Here is a 23,428-nt window from a genome sequence, read left to right as displayed (position 1 = left end):
AACTTTAATTCCGTTTCGAGCAAATGGTTTAAATGAACCTCAGATTTAAATCAATTTAAAAGTAAATCAGAATCTACTTAACCATGTAGGACGTAGGTATATCCACCTATCAGAAAAACTATCTCAAAGGCCCATAAAACACAAATATATAATTTATATAAATTAATCTTATTTAATAAGCTGTTAAAAAAAATTGTCTGCTGCGTCGAACAATATCTGAATAGTAGAGATTTTTAAATTACGTTTGACTCCTTATATATTATAAAGTCTATGCAGGCTATATAGTTACTCGGAAATCTTTGACGCAATAGTCGTTTATTTATACTTAAAGCTTAATCAGGATAAAAAATATATAATCTTCACAAATATATTTTATTTTCGATACAAAACGATAAAAAAAGTGCCGTTTACAGACTTCCAGCTTTAACGCGTTTACATTTCTAGTCTAAAAATTAAGTGTATGGTAATTATTTCTTAAATAAACTACATCACTTATATAATGTATATAGCTTTTACGATTTTGCATTAGACACGCTATCGGTCATTCCACAGAGAAATCCCATTCATCTTATCTAACATAAGTGGTGTATAAAAGGGGTGTCTGTATTAAGATGTATTATAATTTATATTAAGCGCATATTGTAAACACTGCAATATTGTAGTGAAACCTCTCTAGAATCCGAGTAATTAACAAATTTAACATAATTATTCAAATAACAATACGTTTGTCCATTTATTTCTCTCTCGTTTGTCGTAATTTATAACTTATTTACTAGACTCCGCTGGATGTGACGACTGTTGTTGTTAGGGTATCTGGGTAACACACACATACACACACTCACACTTTCACACATCAAGGACATTGGCGACACGTAATATTAATCTTCTAGGTACTCAAGCACTATAGTAGGTATATGTATATAATAGGAGTATGGTTGAACCACCTAAATTATGCACTCTAGAATACAATATTAAGCATAATATATTATTAAACTAATCATTATATGTACATATTATAATTACTATAAATACCAATACTTTTACGTTTTGCTCCCTTGGCATACAAAACTCGGATTTTTAATTAAAATATAACCCTTGCATAATATGGGTAAATAATAATATAAATATATTTTATGATATTATAAACACAAATATTGAATGGATATTTAAATACTTGAGTAAATATAATAGTGTTGTAATTTGGACTAATTGGTATGTTAAAATTGTAAAAATCTGTTTTTTGAAGATTTTAATTTACTTGTTTATGGGGGTAACATGATGATATTTTAAGACTATGTTCCTGTAATGGTCAAATGTTGTTGAATGATTAGCCAAATCGTAGTACCAAACCTATTCATGGTTATTGGCTCAGTGTTATAATATGCCGAGAAATACAGCAATATGAGTTTAGTAAACTGAGATTTGTTTTTAAATGATCTGCTTAGTATTTAGTTTGAGGGATGGCAAGGCTATTACTGGTTTATGTATGAAGTTTTATTATGTCAATGGAGGGACAAATGTCAGACAATTTTTGTCTTTTTACTATTTAAACGGAGGTGGTTAGAATACAAATAATGAATATAATGAATAATTATTTTGTGATTATTTTATAATAGTTATACTTTACATCTCTAAAAGTATTAAAGTTTTGAGCATATTTTTTTTACTCAGTTCAAAGTTGTTACAAAATAACATTTTTAAAAACCAATATCTTTTGAGAAAATAAGTATCTACCCATGTTGTTAAAAATAATGAACATGTAGGTATGATAATCTAAAACGTTTTAAAAGTAAGTAATTATTGCAGTTTGTCTTTCTTACGCATTTAATATGGTGATACAGTTTAAAATTGATTTTTAAATATGTATTCATTGTTTCAGTGTTTATAGTGTCTCTGGAAAAATTATTAAGTTTGTTTTAAAAGTTGTACATAATGTTGTATAGAATATAGTCGCCAGGAATATAATATTTTAGTAACGGAAAAAGTCGATCATACAGATATTGTGTATTATATGTATAGTATAATAATATACATAATATAGGATATATATTATATTACATATATTTTTTGTGCTTGTTCGTGCAAGAGAAGGTGTACACTAAATAATATTCTTATGTGCACATATAATATATAACCGTATTACCGTAGCCATTAATGATTAATCAAGGTTTTAATTTAACCTGTGGGATAATACAAATTATAATCGTATTATTCTAAAAAGTCTTTTAAAAAAAAAAAATGTACATATAATAGTGTCTATTATAGTGGTTTACCTACACTGTTTTTATCGTTATTTAATTATTCCAGCAAACATAATTGTTTTTTTTTCTGTGTTTATTTATTTCTATATACGCCTCAACGTTAATTTAGTTACAATATGATTAATCTATGCGTATATATGTCATATTTTCTGGATCAGTTTCGGTTGGGTGCGAGTATTTCAAATAGATTGTAGGAGAACATCAGTCTCCTTCGTCAGGAGGCATTCGATTAGCAGGGGATTTTAACTGTAGTTGTGGTGTTGCATGCGAGGTGCATTTTCGTTGTTCATTTTTGTTCATTAGATGTTCGTGAGTGTATAAGGCGTGACCAATTTTTAATCTGTTGATTAAACATGATTGTATTTCATTTGATATTATATTATAAATGTATTATAAATTACACATATACCAATATATAGTAATATGTATATATATGGATGCAAACTAAGCATCCCTACTTATTTTAACTAAGGTTTTGATTTTTGAAGTGTAATTTAAATTATAATGTTTTATTTATTAGTAAAATTGTATTATTATAGCGTCATAAAAGGAATTATTTCTACGTATTACAATAATTAGTTTAAAAAGATGATTTATTAAAAATGTATAATTTAGTTCTTAATATATAAATAAATAATTATGTACCTATGTAATAAGTATCACTATAAGTCACTAACACGCTTATAGCTTATACTAAATATATGATTGTGAATATTTTGGTACCTATAATAATATTATGTAAAATAGTTATAAACAAGGTTACTTTGTGACTAAAATTGTGTAACCATTTATGAATTGACTCTGTTATGATAATAACATGATAAGAACATTTTGGATTATACGGTATGAGAAACTTCAAAACAAAGGTTTTTGAAGTGATTCGGTTATTCAAAAGTGAACACAATGTATAACACAATGTATACCACAAGGATTCAGAGCTGATATAGTTAGGTTGATTGTAAATTTATAAAGTAAGGTATAGTTTCTCTTAAACAAAAGAGTTATGACCACTGATTACACACATAAATGCGTGTTTTAAATTGTATATTAATAGAATTTACATCATATCTGAGATGTTCTGAAGCGTGGAAAAGTTTTGAAATTATAGTTTTTTATTATACTGTCGAGATTTCTATCAAGTATCAAAAGCGTATAAATGTTTACTTTAATTTTGTAAAATTTTGTAGATTATAATATTTGGAGAAGCAAATATGGTATACAGTAATTGCTACAATTATTTGAAAGTGTTCATTGAAATTATAAAAAAATAGTATATTTTAAAACTCTTAAAAAAAATCAGTAAAAGCTTAGTTTAACGGTTAATGAATGTTTGTAACTATAATTATTTTTTGGCAGTCAAATGTTGTTTACCCCGAGTAATCTATCATTCATACCTACTGCAGTGCACTGTCATCCCAAGTTCGAAAGATAATAAAAACGAAAATTAAAACCCATCCATTAGTCTGGTGGAGGATTTTTTTTTGCTTCCACTCTTGATGTATAAATCCTATCGACCTGCAGGATCAATTAGTGACTGCTAAACCCGAAAATCAAAACGTTACAGAGGGAATGCCATCGCGTAATTCCTCGGTTCATTTCGTTCTCTTTAATTGGCCTTCGATAAGCCGCCTCACATTGGTAAATCCCCTTATATATAGGTACGTCAGTAGTTACCGCTTCTAATACGTATATTATGGAGTAAAAAACATTAATTTATAGAATTGTTATTTTACCATCATTCAACCAACTATGTATGTGTTGTGTAGAAAAATATGTTTTGTTCAATGTGAATTTGTATACTGTACGCTCGTTCATTATAATATGTAAACAATTTTAGTACAATATACCTATTTATTACGGTGAGAGTAAAAACGTTTTTTTATTCGCATTCAAGTCATTCAACGGTCGGTTATAATTTTTCGTATATAGAAACTGACTGATAGTAGAAAGAAAGGGTTACTCGAATTTCGATATTGTCGGAAAACCATGGCTGCAGATTATGTACTACATGCTTACTTTAATAGTAATGCTCATTATATCGAAAAATATAATATTTAATTATTATGAAATATTATTTTTATATCATTCGAAGTTACTACAGACCAGAATTTAAGAAAAAATCATTTTGAAAAATTAAAAACGTTTATACTTTACGATAAAACGACTGTTAAAAGAATCATGTAGTATGTTTTAATGGCAGTACGCCCTACATTTTAAATTTTATATTACTATTTACTAAGTAGAATATGTTTCTGAGAGTTTTGATGTATAAATAGTTATAGCTTATAAGTAAGTTTTTATGAGTGGACTGCTAGGCCAACATTTTGCCTAGCATTCCCCCTGTGCCACTCACCACTCTTCTCGACTACTTCAAACTTAAAATACTTATAACTAATTAACTACTCGTTCGAAAATATCAGAAAAAATATTTGGAGTATGAAATTAAAAATGACTACTGTTATTTAAAAATGTAAATACTTAAGACATTGATGAAGGCTAAAAATAATTAAAATTAATTTTTTTTGAAAAATGTTCTATATCATTACTAATTTTTTTTCCAAAAATCTTTAATACTTTTTGAGATAAAGAATGATTATTGTTAAAATAAATATCGCCATGTCTTATTTACTTGCATATCCTTAGATTAATAGTAATTGATTCTAACTTTCGTCCAAATATACACTGTCCAGTTTTTTTTTAAATTTAAATTTGTGTGTTTTGTTGGTATATTTGTATTTATGTATAATGTATATGGTTTCGTTAAACACGTGCATCACAATATTTCCAATAATAAACACAGCCCCATACATTTAAATTCAGTCGCCGTTCTCAGAAGTTAAAATGATCAATATTATTATTTAACGTGATAAATAATGTTTTATTCCATTGAGTTGTTTTAAAACATTGTGATCTGTGATACTATTGTCTAACAGTATCGACTTGTCAAATATGATAGTTCATTTCAACGTAATTGCAGTTTTTATTTTATTTTCTAGATTTATTATCAAAATATAAATAGTATAGATTTAGTTATGATTATTGTTATTATTGTTTATAATTATTAATGTAATTAGGCAAAAGTCAAATGGCAATTGTGACAATTATAATTATTCGATCATGCTTACCTATTAAATGATCAAATGTGATTATTGATGTTGTATATAATCTATAAATGGTAGTCCTTTAATCCACTGATCTGATTGTACGATGGAATTTGTACTATTAAAACAACAACCTATTCTTTATCAGGTTACCTGCTTCGAATTTTCGGAATTATGCCAATAATTATAATAGGTAGCTAACTATTAAATTTAAAAAAGTAAATAATATATTGATTACCCAAGTTATATATTTTAGGTACTATAAGTACTCAAAAAAATCAATTAAAATAACTATTGTTTCATGCATATTTTTATCGTTTTTCTTCAAAAGATTTCTTTTACGATGTATTTATTTTAATTTGTGAAAGTTCCGTATACCCGTAAATCCACCGCAGAGAGCATTCGAACAGAATTAATTTTCGCCAACTGCTTATATAGCCTTTACCAAAATGGTACATATGCATTTATAAATAATATCAAAACGCCTCACATTCACATATATACACAAACATTAAGTAAATATCTTAATCCTTTTAGGCAATACGCAATAGTGGAAGTGCACAATGCCTTTTAGTTTAGTTTCGGCGTTAAACTCCGAGAGAACGATGTATATTATAGGAATGCCCGAATGCGTTAACAGTTTTTAAAATTAATTATCACATTCATGTTAATATTTTATTATGTGATTACTGTCTTTAATATACAGTAGAATATTGTCTCACGGTGTTTGGATTTATTTTTAATTATGATTATAGTAATGGAATTTCTATTTAGTCCCTCCAACAATCGAAAGGCGTTGGAATAGGTACTCGCGGGATACCACTGCTATTGTACTTAATCTTACATGTATGTGTATATTCTATTCACGACATCTATTGTTTTCGGAACAAAAATTAAAATAAATCATTGTTTATAAAATGTAATGTAAGTAATTCAAATTCTTAGATTTTATAAGTGTTAATTTTATAATGTGATTTTAATGATTTTTTATTCATAATTGTTTTATACTGTGTTATTTCTTTTAGTTGATATACTTGAATACTTGTTTATCTTTTAGTTTAGATACAAAATGTTTATATTGGCCAGTTATTATTTTATGACATATAGGTATTATTTACATTTTACTACCTAATACTTATGGGTTGATTTTGTTTAGGATTTGAATATTATTTTTTTTTTAAATAAATTAAGTTTTTTTATTTAACTGGAATATGGACCGTTGTATCTATGGTATAAGTCATAAGATATTGAATCATATGAAATATGAATTCTTATATAATGGACGTATTTTGAATGTATAAATTATTCACGTTTTTTATGGATTTTCGTTTTTAAAAATTATAATGAAAAATATAAACATTGGACGCATAAGATTGAAACTAAAAATTATTCATTTATGTGTTTAAATCCAGTTTTAATGGTTATGGAATTATTTTGTCTTTAATTGTGTTCAGGGTGGATCAACTAGTTTTTATAATTTAGCCGTATTGCATCGGGAAAATGGGAGGAATATACGGTGGTCCACCCTTGGTATATTCCAACCGTTTATATAATTAATTTATTGTTGATAAAATGTTTAATAGTATGTATTTTTTTTTTCGAAAAATTGCAGAGTCGTTCAACCACCACTAGTTTGACCGTCAATGTAATAAAGCTTCTTTCATGAAAAGTAATCGAAAGAGAAACGTCGCTACCATGTCGATATAATGCAGTTGAAGTATAGATTTTGCCGATCAGCTTTACCGAAATCGTGTCGATCACAGGTAATTAAAAAAAAACGTACACGGTTTACACGACGAGATAATGCGGCTTTATAATAGTGAGCTGGTATCTTGGAGGGAATTTTTAGGTACGCAATAATATTATAATGATTACAATACAATAAACTATTACTATAATATACGATTGTATAATATCTCTTTGCAATCCCCGCGGTATAACGTAAAATATTAATCTTATAGAATGGTGACCTTGTGATCCATTTTGTTCCGTACGCGATTTTTGCGATTTTCGACGAACAGACAGTAATCGGACGACAGTATAGTATTATATCGCGGCTTACATTTTATATAATATCATGTGTGTTAACACGTCATTATCGTCCGCAAATCATTATAATATTTTATAATATTATTTATTATAATACCATTAAGATCTTCGGCCGGTTGCCGGCGGTGTAAAGGCAACAACGATAGTAATAATAATAATAATTAATTATATAATATTGTATTATTATTATGGGTGACGACGAGGAAGGACGCCGTCGCTGCACACTCTGTATAATATAACATCGCGTTATTAACCATTAAGCATATACCTATACACCGCGGGCCGCATACCGCTCTCCCTGTATACACACACACACACGCGCGCGCGCAGGTTTCATGGTGGCGCACATCTGCCTCTCGGGCCGAACAAGCACGCACGCACGCACGCACACGTAAGCCTCGGCACCAACACTCGTGTATATACAATAATAATAATAATAATAATAGTAATATGTATATACGGTCTGCGAAAGAAAAAAAATAATTGTACACACGCACAGGCACCGTCCGTAACGCGCGTACAGAACACGTCACAGCCGTCGTACGTGGTGGGGGGACGTGGGGTCCGCCGTCGCCGCTGCTGCCACTGCCGCCGACGACGACGGCGACGGCTACGACGAATTGGTAGGGTGTGCTCTGTGCTGCGGCGTACAATATACGTGTGCGTCGCCGTGCCCGTCGACGAGCCGCGTCTGTTGTGTCGGCGAGTGCAGCGTGTGTGCGTGTGCGTGTCTATCTCTCCGTGGCTCTCCGCGTGTCGTCGAATTGTCGCCGCTGCTCCTCGCTGCTGACGCTCATCCGCGTCTCCGCTCGCATTTCGTCGATTTTCATTATCCGAATAATCATATAGGCGCACAGCCGTTCGAATACAGATATATTTTATCCGGTGGGTGTTCCGAGCCATGCCGTAGCGAACGCGAAAGAAATCGAAAAAAAACGCGCGCGAAATAAACGAAGAAACGTCCATTTCGGCGGGGTGTTTGCTGCAGCTGTATTCGGGTGCATTTTCCTCTCACCCCTACACGACCGTCGCGATTCGTTAGCGTCCAAACAGAGCCCACGGCAAAACGAATCGTCCGCGGCCGAACTTCGCCTATCTGCAGAACAGTCCGTCGCTTCGAAATCCATCTGGTCGCTCGCCAGATCCACCGGTGTCAGTAAGTAAGTACTCCCGTTTTTAATGTCCAATCACCCCCGGCTATTTTTCTGCTCTAATCTGTTATAATTACTCTTCGTCGTCACTACTCTGCTTTGTACCAATGAAATAATGCCCTCGTGATCCTTTTTGGTATTATGCCTATAGCATACGTCGAAAAAAGAGTGACCCGGAGACTTGAAGGAGTCGGTGCGTTGGCAACTGTTGACGGGGTGGTTCTGTTTCGCTGGGATGGCGGGGGCATTCGATTGATGGCGATCGCCAGGTGACTGTTTTTATTCGATGCCTGAGTGCGACGACACCGAACTCGGGTTTGTCTCTTTGTTTTATTTGTGTTATTATGTTCAAACAATCGTCGACGCGCACCGTATAATGCAATGCACAATGCATGGAGTATATAGGGTCCGCGTGACGTACAAATGTACAATGCATGATTGCACATGCATGTATGTATACATTTATTTGAAATGTACAGAGGAAACGATACCTAAATGGTAAATAGTGCGAGTAATTGCGTTGGTATATACGACGAGGACGCCGGAATCCGTTCAATATTCGCGCCCTTTGGACGGGTGCGATTTTCGTGGTGACGTGTCATACACCATTATAATGCACCATCGTTTACCCCCGGGAAAATTAACAAAACCCTGATTGGTTAAAAACCCGTTTAGTCCAATCGGCGATGGGTCATTTTTTATCTGCTGGTCGCGGTCGTCGTCCGTCTAAACGTGACACAATAATACGTTAACGGTGAATATAATTTATATGTAGTATCGTATAGGGCTTTACCGCAAATGCGAGTAAACATCCGGAGCCGTGTGTGTGACACGCAAGAGCAGCGCTCGTACTTGTTGCTGTTCTATTGCGATAACAATACTTGTTAATCTTATCTTAGTCGATCTCTAGTTTTCAGATAACGCATCCCCTAAACGATTTACGAAAGCTGTACAGCGGCAGAACGAGCACTCGTTCGATAACGTTTCGGAAATCGCGTTCATTTTGGACGTAATACGCGTGTTTGGTCTTCTTGGGTATATTCACGACGGACGTCGTCGATAGGTCGATTCTACAACAAAGGAGACGACTGTGTTTTTTGGTTGAGTATTCCGCCTGTTTCTTTCACTCAAAACCCCCGTCGACACTATCCGTCCTTCGTACGTTATTAATATTATTATTATTCGTCGACGGTCGTTATTTTCCAGGGGATTTTAAGTAACCTCTGCCGCCGACGCCGCCTTCGTTATACTCGGGTGCGAGACGGGTATTTTAACGGTGCCACTCCCCTTGCACCTCCTGCCATTCCGGTCGGGTACTCGGGCTTATAATAATAATAACAATAATATTATATTATCATAATACATGGCTGCAATCGAGTCACATGGACTGTTATCGTAAACAACTGCCACCGCCGTCGCTTGTTGCACCGGGGAAAAGTGCATTTTACGCGTTTCGATAAAACGTCGTTATATTACCTACCGTAGTAGACCGTTTTCGCAATTATATCATAATGATATTTTATACCTTCAACCTACGTTTTTTAAATATAATATTGTATAAATTATCTGCAGGTTTTATTATTATTGTTCTTATTATTATTATTGACTATTGTGTGTCGTCGTACAGAGGTTCCTAGTAGTTGTCGTCGTACGCCCGAGTCGCAAGTGCCAGAGTCTCTTGCCACTGGTGAAGTTAACCCTTAATCACTGACCTTTTCGTGCGAAACAATATGCACAGAGAACGGTATTTCGCAGCGCGTATAATATGCTCGCGGGCAATTTAACAATCCCGCGCATTGTATTCCATACACACACGTGCGCGCGGGAGCGCTCGAACAGTCGCTAATTAACTACATTTACACGCGCACACATACACACACACACTTATACATTATTGTTTGTATATGTTACGTGTTAGAACTCTGTGTTTGTGTGCTCGTTGTCGGCCGTTCGTCGTCGGATAGGAAGGGTGTGGGCGAGTATAGATCGTCATTTGTCGGCTCGAAGCTGCGGCCATTCGTCTAAAGAGAGACAGAGTGAGAGAGAGAGAGTGACGTTCGAATTGTTTACAATCGCAAGTGCAGGATAGCGTATTGGAAAACTCACGTTGAACGATTGTCGTTTTCAATCTCTGATAATAATATAAGTACACGGTTCTTGTACTCGTCCCCCCCCCCCCCGTAAAAGTAAACCGACCTGTGCCTCGGCGGCCGTCCGGATTTTTTATTTTTGCGACGACGACGATTCATCTCGATTCATCGCGATGTGTTCCCGCTGTTCCCAGCACGGCCGCAACCGTAGTTCTCACGTCGGCATTAACATTTTCCTGAGTGTAATATCATATAATTAACTCGTATAATATATATAAATATATATTAGACCTATATATTTATAGGCAGCTTGAAAAATAATAACACGATCAAGGTTTTTTTTCCACTCTCGGCTATTCACACAATATGCGCAAAACGATTTCTTTTGATCGTACGTTTTCATTACGACGGTGGTAGTGCGCTAGCCAGACTACGTTTGTAGTTTCCGCTATTGCCTTTGGACGATTATTTGTTTTGTTTTTTGTACAAGTTTCAAGCATGTATATACATGTTTTTTTTTTATCATCATTTCGTTTGTTGCCTTTTTCAGTAATTTAGAACAAACAACAACGCACAAAAAAAAAACGATTCAAATAACGTTTTACAAATTTGCCGTGTAACACCAACACTGCCACAATCCTGTAGTGACCCGATCGTGTGGATTTAAATAACTTTGAGTTTGGAACAACCACATATTTGTGATTTTCTTTTCTCGAAAAGGGGTCCCTATACCTGTAAAATACATAATGTAATGCGTATATGTTTTTAATATTTGAGAATACTAATTACAGAATATAGAACATAATGTGTCCTATAATATAAAGGGTTGTAAACATTATTTTTGGTCTAAATAATGTTGGTATAAATGAATATTTTTCAGAGTTTAGTTTTGTTTCTATGGATTATAATTTATAATTATTCATTTTTTGAATTTCAGCAAAAATAAAGTGTTCTGTGATTTTTATTGATTGTTTTTAAACTTCGTCGTTTTTAGAAGACTATTTGAAGAGTTAAAAATAAAATATTTGAAAAATAATCGAATTGATGTCAAATCTCCAATCTATGAAGTGCACGAAACTTGTAGAATCAATCTTATACTAGGAAAAGTGTGAACGGAGTAGGGACAAAATACACTGGACAATATTATGTATTGTAAAACCAATAGTTTCCTCCGTTGTATAAAAAAACTATTTTATAAACTTTGTGTTTGCCAATATATTATGTGCATCATAATATATTAAGTTTAGGAATTTAAAGAGGACATAAATCCATCTTTAAACGATAATAATTAATAGAAAATTGGAATAATAATGCCTTTGTTTTGTAGTAGCCCTCTTAATTTAGAATAATCGGAAATCACGAATGCCTATAAAAGCAAACGCTTTAAGATAATCTAAGGTTTAGTTCTCATGGCGCATTTAATTTTTATCCGAGTGTTACGATAAATCTCGCACTCCGTTAGTTTTATTATGATTTATGATATATTATTATAAATAAATATAAACCTAGAAAAAAAAAATAATAATTCGCTGTATGGAAAATTAAGAAAAAGTCATCGTATCATACCTATATATTCAATACTATTATATATTACACTCGGTGACTAGACAAAATTATAAGATTCACTCGACTTCTCACCGTATAATACTACGTAAATGTGTGTACACGGTCTTGTAACACTTTTTTTGTTTTTGGTTTTCCGTGTAGGTAAGTACCCACGATACGTCATAGACATACATAATGTATACCGTTTAAACAAACATATATATCATAGTTGATGACAAAAATTACTAGACGATTTACTTTGAAATTAAGACGGATCTCAGTTGCCAAGTTCTATGTGTAAGTCGCATTCATCACTATTCGTTATTCACAAACTTGTGGTCATATACCCGGGTTTGTTCAATTAATTAGTTTATGGGTCACGAGAACTTACCCGTCATCTTATTACTTTCAAGTTAGTACCTATATGATATAGTGTCTGTATGCGGCAGTCTGAAAACCAAAGTGCTATTTTAAGGTCGGCTAAAATACTCACACATATTATATTTTATTATGATATATTGACGACTATATACATGCACTACAGGAGAGCCGCTATAGATATTTTTTCGTAGTTCTTAATGATCAATAGATGTGGTCAGTCTGTAGTAATTATAGTTATTCATTACAGTCGATCACTACGTACATATATAGGTAGGACAGGTGGATATGGGTAATATAAATTGCTGTACGTATTTCGTGTTTATCTTTTCGTACATTACCGATTATCGCGCGTTGCAGAACCCTCGGTTTATAACGCGTTTTGTATATGAATTAAAACGATACCTACATAGTAATAATAATAATATGTACTCGATTATTTAACGAAACAGTTCAAAGTTTTAATTTGTTAAATTATATAGGTATATACTGCACATTTCGGTTTCACGTGTAAATTATACGACCGCTGTAATTTTACCACCGAAAACGTATTCGCGTCTTCCAATTAACAGCGAAAACGTACGTAGGTATATAATTGGACGTTTGTCAATGAGACCGTAGAGTAGAATATATTATTATGTACACACAACTCTTTTTATTTTTCACCGAGCTCTTCTTAATAATTCACTTCAAGTGTGATGGTTTTCTCTCGTTCGCATACCCGCATTGCCATCATAATATCAATCCCTCTCCTGCATCCACACCACTCGATTCTCCGACAACTGCAGTATTATTTCGATGAGTTTTCAACAATAATATACAATATGACACTGTTCACGGTTCACGATATTGTCCGGAAACGTTTTCCCGGCTTTCGTCGCCTTTTCGTCGAATATTCGTCCTTGTATACGGCATAAATATCGTGCATGCACAAACACACACACACTCGACCAACCGCTGCCTGTTCGGAGAATCCAAAATCGATATGACCGACTGAAAACCGCAAACCGACGTTAATTAGCGTTATTATTTCGCATACACAACAGTTCGCCTCGTCGTGTGCAGTCTGCCCTATCCGAGCGGAGGCCTACCCCTTTTTATTTCATCCCCTACAGCGCGTCACTCGGATTACACACTCGTGGAGTGTGGGAATTGTATTCCGCTCCCAAAACGGAGTGTGCGTATATTATTATGTGCATAAAATAATATTGTTTTAAAATCGCTATTCCTGCAAATGTCTGTGACCGTCATCACGGTATACTAGCTACTGCAGCCTCACTGCGCACGGCGTGATATGGTCGATAACAATATTATTATTATCATTATTATTATCATAATACAGCAAAATCGTATATAATAGCAGTACAAATTATAATGATCTATATACATATCATCGGTTGTATGTATATGAGGAACCGTGAGCCGCGGCCCGTCTGATGATTTCGGCCGCATTGTATTAGCAACATAAATTTCATTAGAGTCCAAATAATCGAGTTATTTTAATAACTAACCGTATTTAAAAATAGGTCAATTTGTTATGTAACGCCTATCTTCGCCCAAATAGCAATTTTTCTGTTGGTCTTAACTTATAATCTGTTGCAGCCATATTTCAGCTTTTATAAAATATATTTTGTTATAATATTTTTGCTCGTATTTTTGGTTTTATGAGTTGCTTACTGATTTGGAGTTTATTTTGAATGGGTTCATAAAGATCAGAGATTAACGAGAGCGCGAATAATCTTCGCAGAGACAAGACGCTGTTGCATCGCGGTTTTGAGCTATATAAGAGTATTAGTCACTGTAATTGACAGAGGTATTATTTAATTTGATCCTTTTTTCTTGTCATTACCAACTAACATTTTCGTACGTGCTTCACACCAAATTTTCGAAAATTAACACTTATTTTCTTTTTTTGACTGTTATGATTTTTAATCAAACACAATTTGGCTATACATATTACATATGTATAATTATAAAGTAATTCATTGGCAAAAAACTTATGAGGGACATTTTACAAACTAAACTAAATATAAATTATTATTTTTGCTCTCCTGTAATTTTGTTAAAAATGCGATACATAATATTGTTGTATCTTATCAAACATTTTTTTCGATAGTGTGTTTTCTCTTTTAACGAATTTATTCTATACTTATTTTTCGAGGTAGAATGTTATGTTATTGTTTATATAATTTTTCACTGTCCTTAAACCTACATTAGTTTTTCCTCTAATTCGGAATACATCACGCATATTAGGTATGTTCAGACTTCGTCGTTTATTGTTGTACATGGAATTGTTTAAACAAATACGATATAGTTGTGCAATTGACTGTTTTTGCAGTAACCAGCTATAGTATACGTTATTATTATTTTTTTGCATCGGTATTTTTAAAATGATTTTTTTTTATTTATCTTGAGACTGTTTTATTGGTCCGTAGCGTTATTATTTTAACAGTTTTCGATCCTATCGCGCACTGAAATAAATATAAATATATACGTATTTTTTTTTTTACGGTTGGCACATTATTTTTAACGATCCGTCGTCTCCACCCTCACCCGACACTCGTTGTTGGATCTTAACTTTAAACTCGAGCCAAATACCCATTACGCACACATGGCCCCCTTAGACGCGGGTTTCCAGATAAACGGATGTTGACCGCTAGCCAATACACTGAATGACGTCATATAATGTGTATACTGTATAGTATGTCATTTTAATTGGTCCGGAAATATGATTTATATAATATATATTGTAAATTCGTCATATATTTTTGCAAAATCCTATAATAATAAATTTAAATCACGATTTTCAAACATCTTATTGACGAGTTGCTGCGTATTCGTGTCGTAGCCGCTTGTCACGATTTTGCTCATCATACGCCCAAACGATCTTTGTACCGGCCGCATTCGGTCTTTGTTCGACGTTATTGTCGTTTCGTAATAATAATAATAATAATTATTATTATTAAAATCATAATAATGAGAACTTCTCCAGAGAAAGTTTACATAAATACTCGTGTCGAAAATTTTACATCACTTTAATGATACACGAGTGTCATTAAAATAGGTGTTGTACAAAACAATGGTATGTATATATTATAATATATAGATATAAATATATGATGTATATGAATATGATGCCAAGCTTGTTTATATTGATCAAAGTTTTGGAATAGACAAGTGGCATCAAACTCTCAAAGTATATAATACTTATATTGTATACTTAGTTATACCAAAACTAAATGAGTTGAATATCACATTCATAATTATAGTTGTGGGACTTTTTATTATATTGTGTTATTAATCTTTTTCAACAACGATTTAATGTATATTTTGTGTAATCTATCTGAGTATAATATATATAATATTGCTATTGAAGGTACTAAAATTTCTTCTTAATTCTATAGTTACTATAAAGAAGTAATATATTTGTGTTTGGTTTTAATATTGTAAAGTTTAAAAAAATATTTATATTTTTTTCTTGTTTATTGTTGCTTATATTTATTTTTGCAAGACTATTTACAGGTACCTTTATACATTAACAAATTAATGCGCACCTCCTTTCAGTAAATCTTATATAGGAGGTATAGTTCTTAATATAAAATTATAATATTTATTTTTATAACTATTTTACACTTAATTTCAATGTTAATACTTACATATAAGTACTTACTTAGTATGCACTAAACTTTAAATGATAATAATTTTAAAAAATATTGATATACATATTTTGTAAATCTTAACATGGCATAATAGCAGTGTTTAATGAACTTTTGAAACCAACAGTTTTGTTGTTTAATGATATTTATTTTAAGATGTAAGTATAATATATATTGCTATATATTGTCTATTGGAAGTATATATATTATATATATTTACCATGGAGTAATGTTTAATTTTAATTTATTTATTAATGTATAATAATTTACCATTTTTTAAATTAAACTTAATTTAATCACAAGAGTATATATTTTAAACATTTTTTTGTATTGTAAAAACAATTTATATATTTTTATTAAAATAAACCGCTGGTAAATAATAATATATTTAAGAATTCCAAATAAAGAATGTCGACTTTGGAGCACAAACAACAATAGTATAATTACAGATATAATATTTGTAATAAATGATTTTTGATCGTAAATTGTTAGTGCTACAACTTCCTATTCTCCCAGATATATCATAAAAACCTACATTTCTCCGAATTCCTGAAGTGCGTTAATAAAATAATAATTTTACTTTTTAAACTATCGAGCAGCATCGCAATAATTTGTTGTGATTTATTGGGTTTAAAATATTCGTATTATACATGCTAAATCGTAATATACGTGCGTAATTATATTATATAATTTTGTAAGTAAAAAGAATCATGGGTACCTACATCGTACATATGATAGAAAACATGTGTGAGGGAATTTCTCAGTATAGTAGCACCTTCGAAATATATCATTTAAAAATTAAAAATTAAAATACTAGTATTTTATCGACGTCTCGTGCCGTACAATAATAATAATATGCTGATTGTGTTCCAACGGCTTCAAGCTGTCTGTTAACTAAGTATAGTAATACATATTTATTAACTATGCTTCTCATCGCCGTTCAATGTCACCACTATAGTGTACACATACCATGTGCCCCCTGAATGGCACGTATTTTCTCCCACAAGCATTAAACACTAACGTTATTATTATTTTCTAGTTGTGAATATTGTGTGATTTTCATCTAACACATGTGTTCGGTTAATAAAATGTGTAGAATGATAAAATACAGGTAGTTTTTCTCGAAGTTATGTAATAAAAGTGATGACGAGTTAGTAGTTTTTTTTTTACGCGAGTCTATGTGTACATGCGACCAATACCGCCTATACCTTCTCTATTTGTCGTCGTTTTTAAATACCAGTCATGTTTTTTTGATCAGGCGACCCTAACTGAACATCTGGTATTTATGTACGTATCAATACCTAAAGGTGTATATTATAATAAAATCGAATAAATAGTAATCAACGAAGTGAAAAGATTTCTTGATTAGATCGAGTAAAAAAAATTGCAACCATTAAATTTATTTAACATTCATTACATATATACCTTATACCTAGGTACCTACCTACCTATAATATATTTGTATATTAATGTTAAATTATTACAACATAATATTCCGTATACGTTACACATTTTCATCCTGGATGTTGTTAATTTTTGTTGAATAGTTGCAGAAAATGTATTAACATTAATATGCAAATATTCTTGAGATTCTTGTACTCTTTATAAGAAGTGTCGTATGTATAGATGATAAATATACTATTAAACAAACGTTTGTTGTTTAAATGAGAATCCTTTTCCCTTTTCTACTATAAATTATTCACCTTAGATTTTTGTGAAAATTATGACGTATCAAAATCAAAATTCAAACGGGCAGTTTTTGAAGTGTTTAATTTTGTGTACCAAGGATGATAAGTCAATCGTCAATGGTAATGGGCTTGGAAGATAAAAGGGCTATGGTGATTTGAAAATGTTTGTAGTTAATATTAATTTATCAACATTTATAATTTGTGTAATCGGGTCAAGCATAATGAATACTAGAGCCAATAAAACATTTATTTAATATTTTTTAAAACCATTTTCAAGGACTATTATTCATAGTATCAACATTTAATAACTTTAGAATATGTTTGAATTTTGAACCAGGTCATTAAAATGTTCAAAACAATTATCCATTAAACAATTTACAGTAAAAAATAGGATTCTCATTTCAACAACAAAAGTTTGTATCGCTATAAGACACCTCTTAAGTACGAGTAGCATAACAAATATCAATTATCTGAAAATATATGGTCTTTATAAGTATATTTAAAAATGCCAATTATCAGAATAAAAAAAATATGATAAATTCATTATTAAAAGAATAAATTGGGGTGAGCATGCTTGGGGAATCACTCTGTATATCACAATACATAATTTATGAACAATCTTTTGTACATCTTAAAAATTGAGTTTGTACACATAAATACGAATAAACCCTCGAGTCTTCATGTCAAATCGATTTGATTTATTAGACTGCTTACATTATCATTTTCTCCATCTAATACCGTGTGAAGTTTTTGTTTCATAAGTATACATATTTAGGCGCCTCATTCGAGGCTTACGTGTAACTAAAATTAGTGTGGTTTATTTAATTATCCCCCATTTTTAGTCTTCGAAACACTCAAGTTGGTGTGGTGTCAAACATTGTTTTAGAAGGTTACACATGTATATTAAGTTTTACTCCTCTGTAGATCAGACCCTCTAGGGTTTGCGTTCCCCTTAAGAGTATGTCATCAACTAATTAACATTACATTTTTACCGTTTTAAGATAGGGGACTGCACTTCACCGAAAACGTGGTCAGTTGTTTACGCTGAAAGGTTCGGTTACTGCATATTATATGTGAATCCACTTCAAAAATAATGAATCTCATATATGTACTCTTGAATCACATAATAAGCAATAAATATAATACTATACTATATGAACTCTATTATAACACTCGTGAATGAGTGCAAGTGTATTAGATATTAATGAATTGTAGGATTACTGTAGTTAATTATTACTGTTTGAGTATGACGTTTAGAAATAACTTTTATATTTTTAGTCAATTCTATGCTATCTTGAGAAATATTGTAAATACAAATTAGATTTCTGAGTCTTACAAATGTGATTTTAGTTAAATATCATGGTTTATTTGTTAATAATTGTTCGTAAGCATTTATAGCTGTTAAATAAAGAACTTATTGTTATTCATGAATATTCGAGAACTTAATTCGGACGTTAAGAAATCCTTGAGAACTATTTGAACTAGTGATAGCTGCTGAAGCTTCAAAAGTGAACTAAAAACAATCCTTGAGAGTAAATGTATATATTTTGTACAAACGAAAAATGTTATTTATTTTTTAAAATACAATCACGAATTCTACGAGGGTCGTGAAGAGTTCTACACTAAAATTGTGAAAATGTAGCACTTTAGATATGGCTGTCATTTTTTTCCGATGTATTTATATATTCACAACTTTCGTTTTGCAAAAAACACTTCAGTAAAGGGTGTTGAATTTAATTACGACAAAACAACCAGGCGAAAAGGAAAACGATAAAAGTATTAAAAAGACAATAAACAATGTATACCCTACACAACTAACTACTAACAAATGTAATAATAATGAGACAATAAAACGGCAATTTATACTCGTGGCGTATTAAACCGGTATCGACAAATTCAAACGATAATTCGAATTTAATAATATACATAGCTCACCCGTGTTTAAAAAAAAAATAGATGTTAAGCAATTTCTTGACAGAGTTTCTCTAATATTTTTTATTTACCGTGCACACACAATGACGTAGTTTGTAAATGTTTGAAACAGACTTCCAAATGTGCACTGCATGTATACTGGTTTTATAATGTCTACATACTTTTTGCTGCTGAAAAGCATTGCCAAATATAATATATTATGTTGCTTATACATCATGTATCTATTATTTACAAACGCAAATTTATACAACCTATAGTATTCTTAAACACATCGTGTATTCGGTTTGTACAATTTAACAAAAACATCAAGTGCCAGTCACATAGGTGTAAATAATGGTAAACAGTAATGTTCTTACACGTTCCACATAACTAACGCACATCTATCAGAATCTCTCGGCCACAACATATCCTCGCTCACAGCCTCCATCGATTCATGAAAAAAGCAAATTTTGCAAAACAAACTGTAAATTGTAAAAATGTAACATACTTTCGTTCGGTAATTGTAAACTAGCCAATATTCATACTTTTCAGTCATTAGAATTAAGTCTACTTTGTAAGATAACTTGTTTCCCGATGGCCTATGTCGCCGCGGGTTATTTTATTAATAATAAAAAAATAAAACAAGTTTGATCATTTTTTGTTAATGGATATATTATTTAAGTGTATGGTTGACTAATTCCTATTTGGTGTATTTCGTGTGATAGTATTCAATAATTATAGTGAAAATAGATCTAACTTGAATAAAATGTATAAAAATATTGCTATGCATTATTATTTAATTTACGCTTGTTGCTTGTTGTAATAGTTTTATTTTGTTGTAATAACATACAATATAATATGTTTGTATAATGTAGAGTCAAAAAAGTTTGTAGTACTGGGAAATTCCACGTGTAGACCTTTTCATACTTTCTTTAATTCTTCATCTTTACTTAATATGTTACATACATTATAATTATTTGACTGAATAAAATTTAGTCTATTGTCAGTCACCTGTGTGTTAATTTTTAAATCTAATTATTGTAGTAGAAAGATAGGTTTTGAAAGATACACTACTTTATTATTGCAAAGTACGAGGGTAAAAATTATTTTACTCTGATATGTTCTACAAAAAAAATTTTGTACAGAAATACTAAGGATTTGTGTTTTAAAAACCTACCCTCCCATGTCAACAGAACATGGTTAACATACTTTAATATATTTTTGTTCTTTTTTCTTTGGTCTTTTTCTGTTTTTATGTTATCCTTTATTTCTTTGATTTTTTTAGTTTGTTATTTTTCTCCTTATTATTTTTTTCTTGGTCTTTCCGGAGTTCTTAAATTAGATAAGCCACATTCTTTATCCCGTGAGACATTATTATACCTTTAAATACCTTTACTTTTTAAAATTTAAAATTTAAATTTAATAAATAAACATAAAATGAATTTGAAAATATCGTTTACTTTCAATCGTCATGCAATCTATTTACCACTATCTATTGTTTTGATGGTACACCGATGCGGTTACTTCACATATTATTTTACCTTCTTAGACAACAATAATAGCACAAAAAACGATAGAATCGTAATGATTTCGGTTTGAATTATACTTAGATCATAATATGCTTACATACATAGTATATGATCAGAGGAATTAACGATGTAGTGAAGATATTTAATATTGTCCGGTGTACCTATATTTGTTTTTTCTACAATTCGATTGTATTTCGAATAAATATTTATAGTTTATACTTGATACTTAAGTATCTATATGATGCGCAACAGTTTATTTTCTCCATGATAAACTGTTGTGTGTTCGGAATGTTATGACTAATGCCTCAGTATTTCGGCGAGTGTTTGTTTCTAAACAATATACAACAATAAGGGCTTACTATAATAATATATAGCCTTATTATGGATATTCTTCACATCATCATAATGCGCAGTGCAGTTGGGCCGGAAGCCGGAAGCCGATGATTATTTTTAATTTTTATTTATTCTGTGGATTTTGTATCCTCTGTTTATAATACACGCGATGCACGGTATAACTATCTTTTCTTAAATACCTAGTTAATTGTTGGTATATTTTTGTTGGACACGCATACCTAAGTAGGCTGTTTTTGAAAGTACGTATTATAATATATTGTATGATGTATTGTATCATAACTTACACCTGGGCATATTTTTCAGTGTTGACTTATTTTGGCCACTGACGAGAGATATCAGCATAAAAATCTTACGAGAGAAAAAAAGTATTAGATATAGAAAATTGCCGGTTTTTTGGCGCCTTCGCGCGATGCTGCAGTCGGTTCGGGCAAACCGAAAATAACAATAATAATAATAATAATAATAATAATAATAATAATAATAATAATAAAATTCGTTCTCACGGGAACAGGTGATTTTCAGGCGCGTTCGAAAAATGGGGATGTGGGTAGGTTCTTTTTTTTATACAGGTATACATTCCTTTGGTGTGTACATTATTATTACCGTGTTCGACGCGATGGTTTTGGGGGGTGTCTGGGAAGGCTATAAAAAACCACATTCCCAGTAGGTACACACGTATACGTATATACACACACATATATAATATAAACCGCCCGAAGCGGGTGTATTTTGTTTCACAAATCTTTCAGACGTTCCGGAGTGATATATTATTATAATTATAATTCTTACGATGAGAGAATTGTATGACGTTTTTCGATTGTTTAGGTCACGATCTTCCGTATATTTTTCGAAAATGTGTTAACATTCCTTGTCAATGCGAAAAAAAACAACGTCCATTGTTCTAACAATGTGCCGAGGAATTTTAATTGCATTTCTTTTCACACGTCAAAATACATTTCTAATGATTTTTTCGATGCCTTCTTGGTGTATAACGGCCACGTAAATATCGAGTTCATTATTCGTATTATAGTTTACTTATATAATACGGTTTATGCGTGGGCTTCGGGTTCACTTGCTCAGTAATGAAATTAATAAAGAAATGAATCTCGTTAAGTCTTTACAACAGTTGTACCACGTTCGACGTCGGTAATCTTAAAAACATACAATATAGTTAATATTTTACGAAAATGACGTTTTCGAATGTCTGTTCGTTCGTATGTTTTTATTTTTTCAAAAAAATATGGGCTTGGTGAATATAAAATGAACCATCCGAAAACGCGGCCCAGCGTTCATTCCATAGGCATTTTATGTATATACAAATGTTGACGAATTTATAGTGTGTTCTCCTCCGGGCTTGGCGTACGAGATCCCAGCTATAAAATATTCACATAAAATACCAAAGTCCTACTTGAGATATATATATGTATATTGTATGTTTAAGGTATAAACACGCTCCACTTGGCAACCCCTGGACGACGATTTCCATTTTAGCGAGAGTGTACGACCAAAATATAATATCATTTTTACATATGCTTTTAAATATAATAATATGTACGTCCATTGAATTTCCCTCCACCTCGGTCGTCTCGTGTTTTTTATTTTGTTTTATATATCACTGGTCATGTGTGGTTATCATAACATTTACACAAAACATCTTGATTGTGTAGGTGGTCGATCAGCGGCGTAATGTATACAACGAGTGTGTGCGCGTGATA

The 23,428-nt window shown here is 31.7% G+C and overlaps 1 protein-coding gene across 10 annotated transcripts in view; it reads left to right on the top strand.

Annotated features, from left to right (window-relative positions):
• LOC111033023 (polypyrimidine tract-binding protein 2) overlaps nt 1-23,428 on the top strand; it is a 181,438-nt gene that overhangs the window by 46,317 nt on the left and 111,693 nt on the right. For 7 of the 10 annotated variants that reach the window (XM_022313568.1, XM_022313566.1, XM_022313575.1 and 4 more), the window contains one exon: nt 6,975-7,125. The gene's annotated coding sequence lies outside the window, so the exon portion shown is untranslated. Of the gene's footprint in view, nt 1-6,974; nt 7,126-8,046; nt 8,572-23,428 lie in introns of those variants that run through there. The other 3 variants (XM_022313571.1, XM_022313569.1, XM_022313574.1) reach the window with 3 other exon arrangements.

The sequence above is a fragment of the Myzus persicae genome, unplaced genomic scaffold (assembly GCF_001856785.1).
Source record: "Myzus persicae strain clone G006 unplaced genomic scaffold, MPER_G0061.0, whole genome shotgun sequence".
NCBI classification, from domain to species: domain Eukaryota; kingdom Metazoa; phylum Arthropoda; class Insecta; order Hemiptera; family Aphididae; genus Myzus; species Myzus persicae.
Note: the sequence above shows the minus strand (reverse complement) of the source record. Positions and strands in the feature narration are given on the sequence as shown.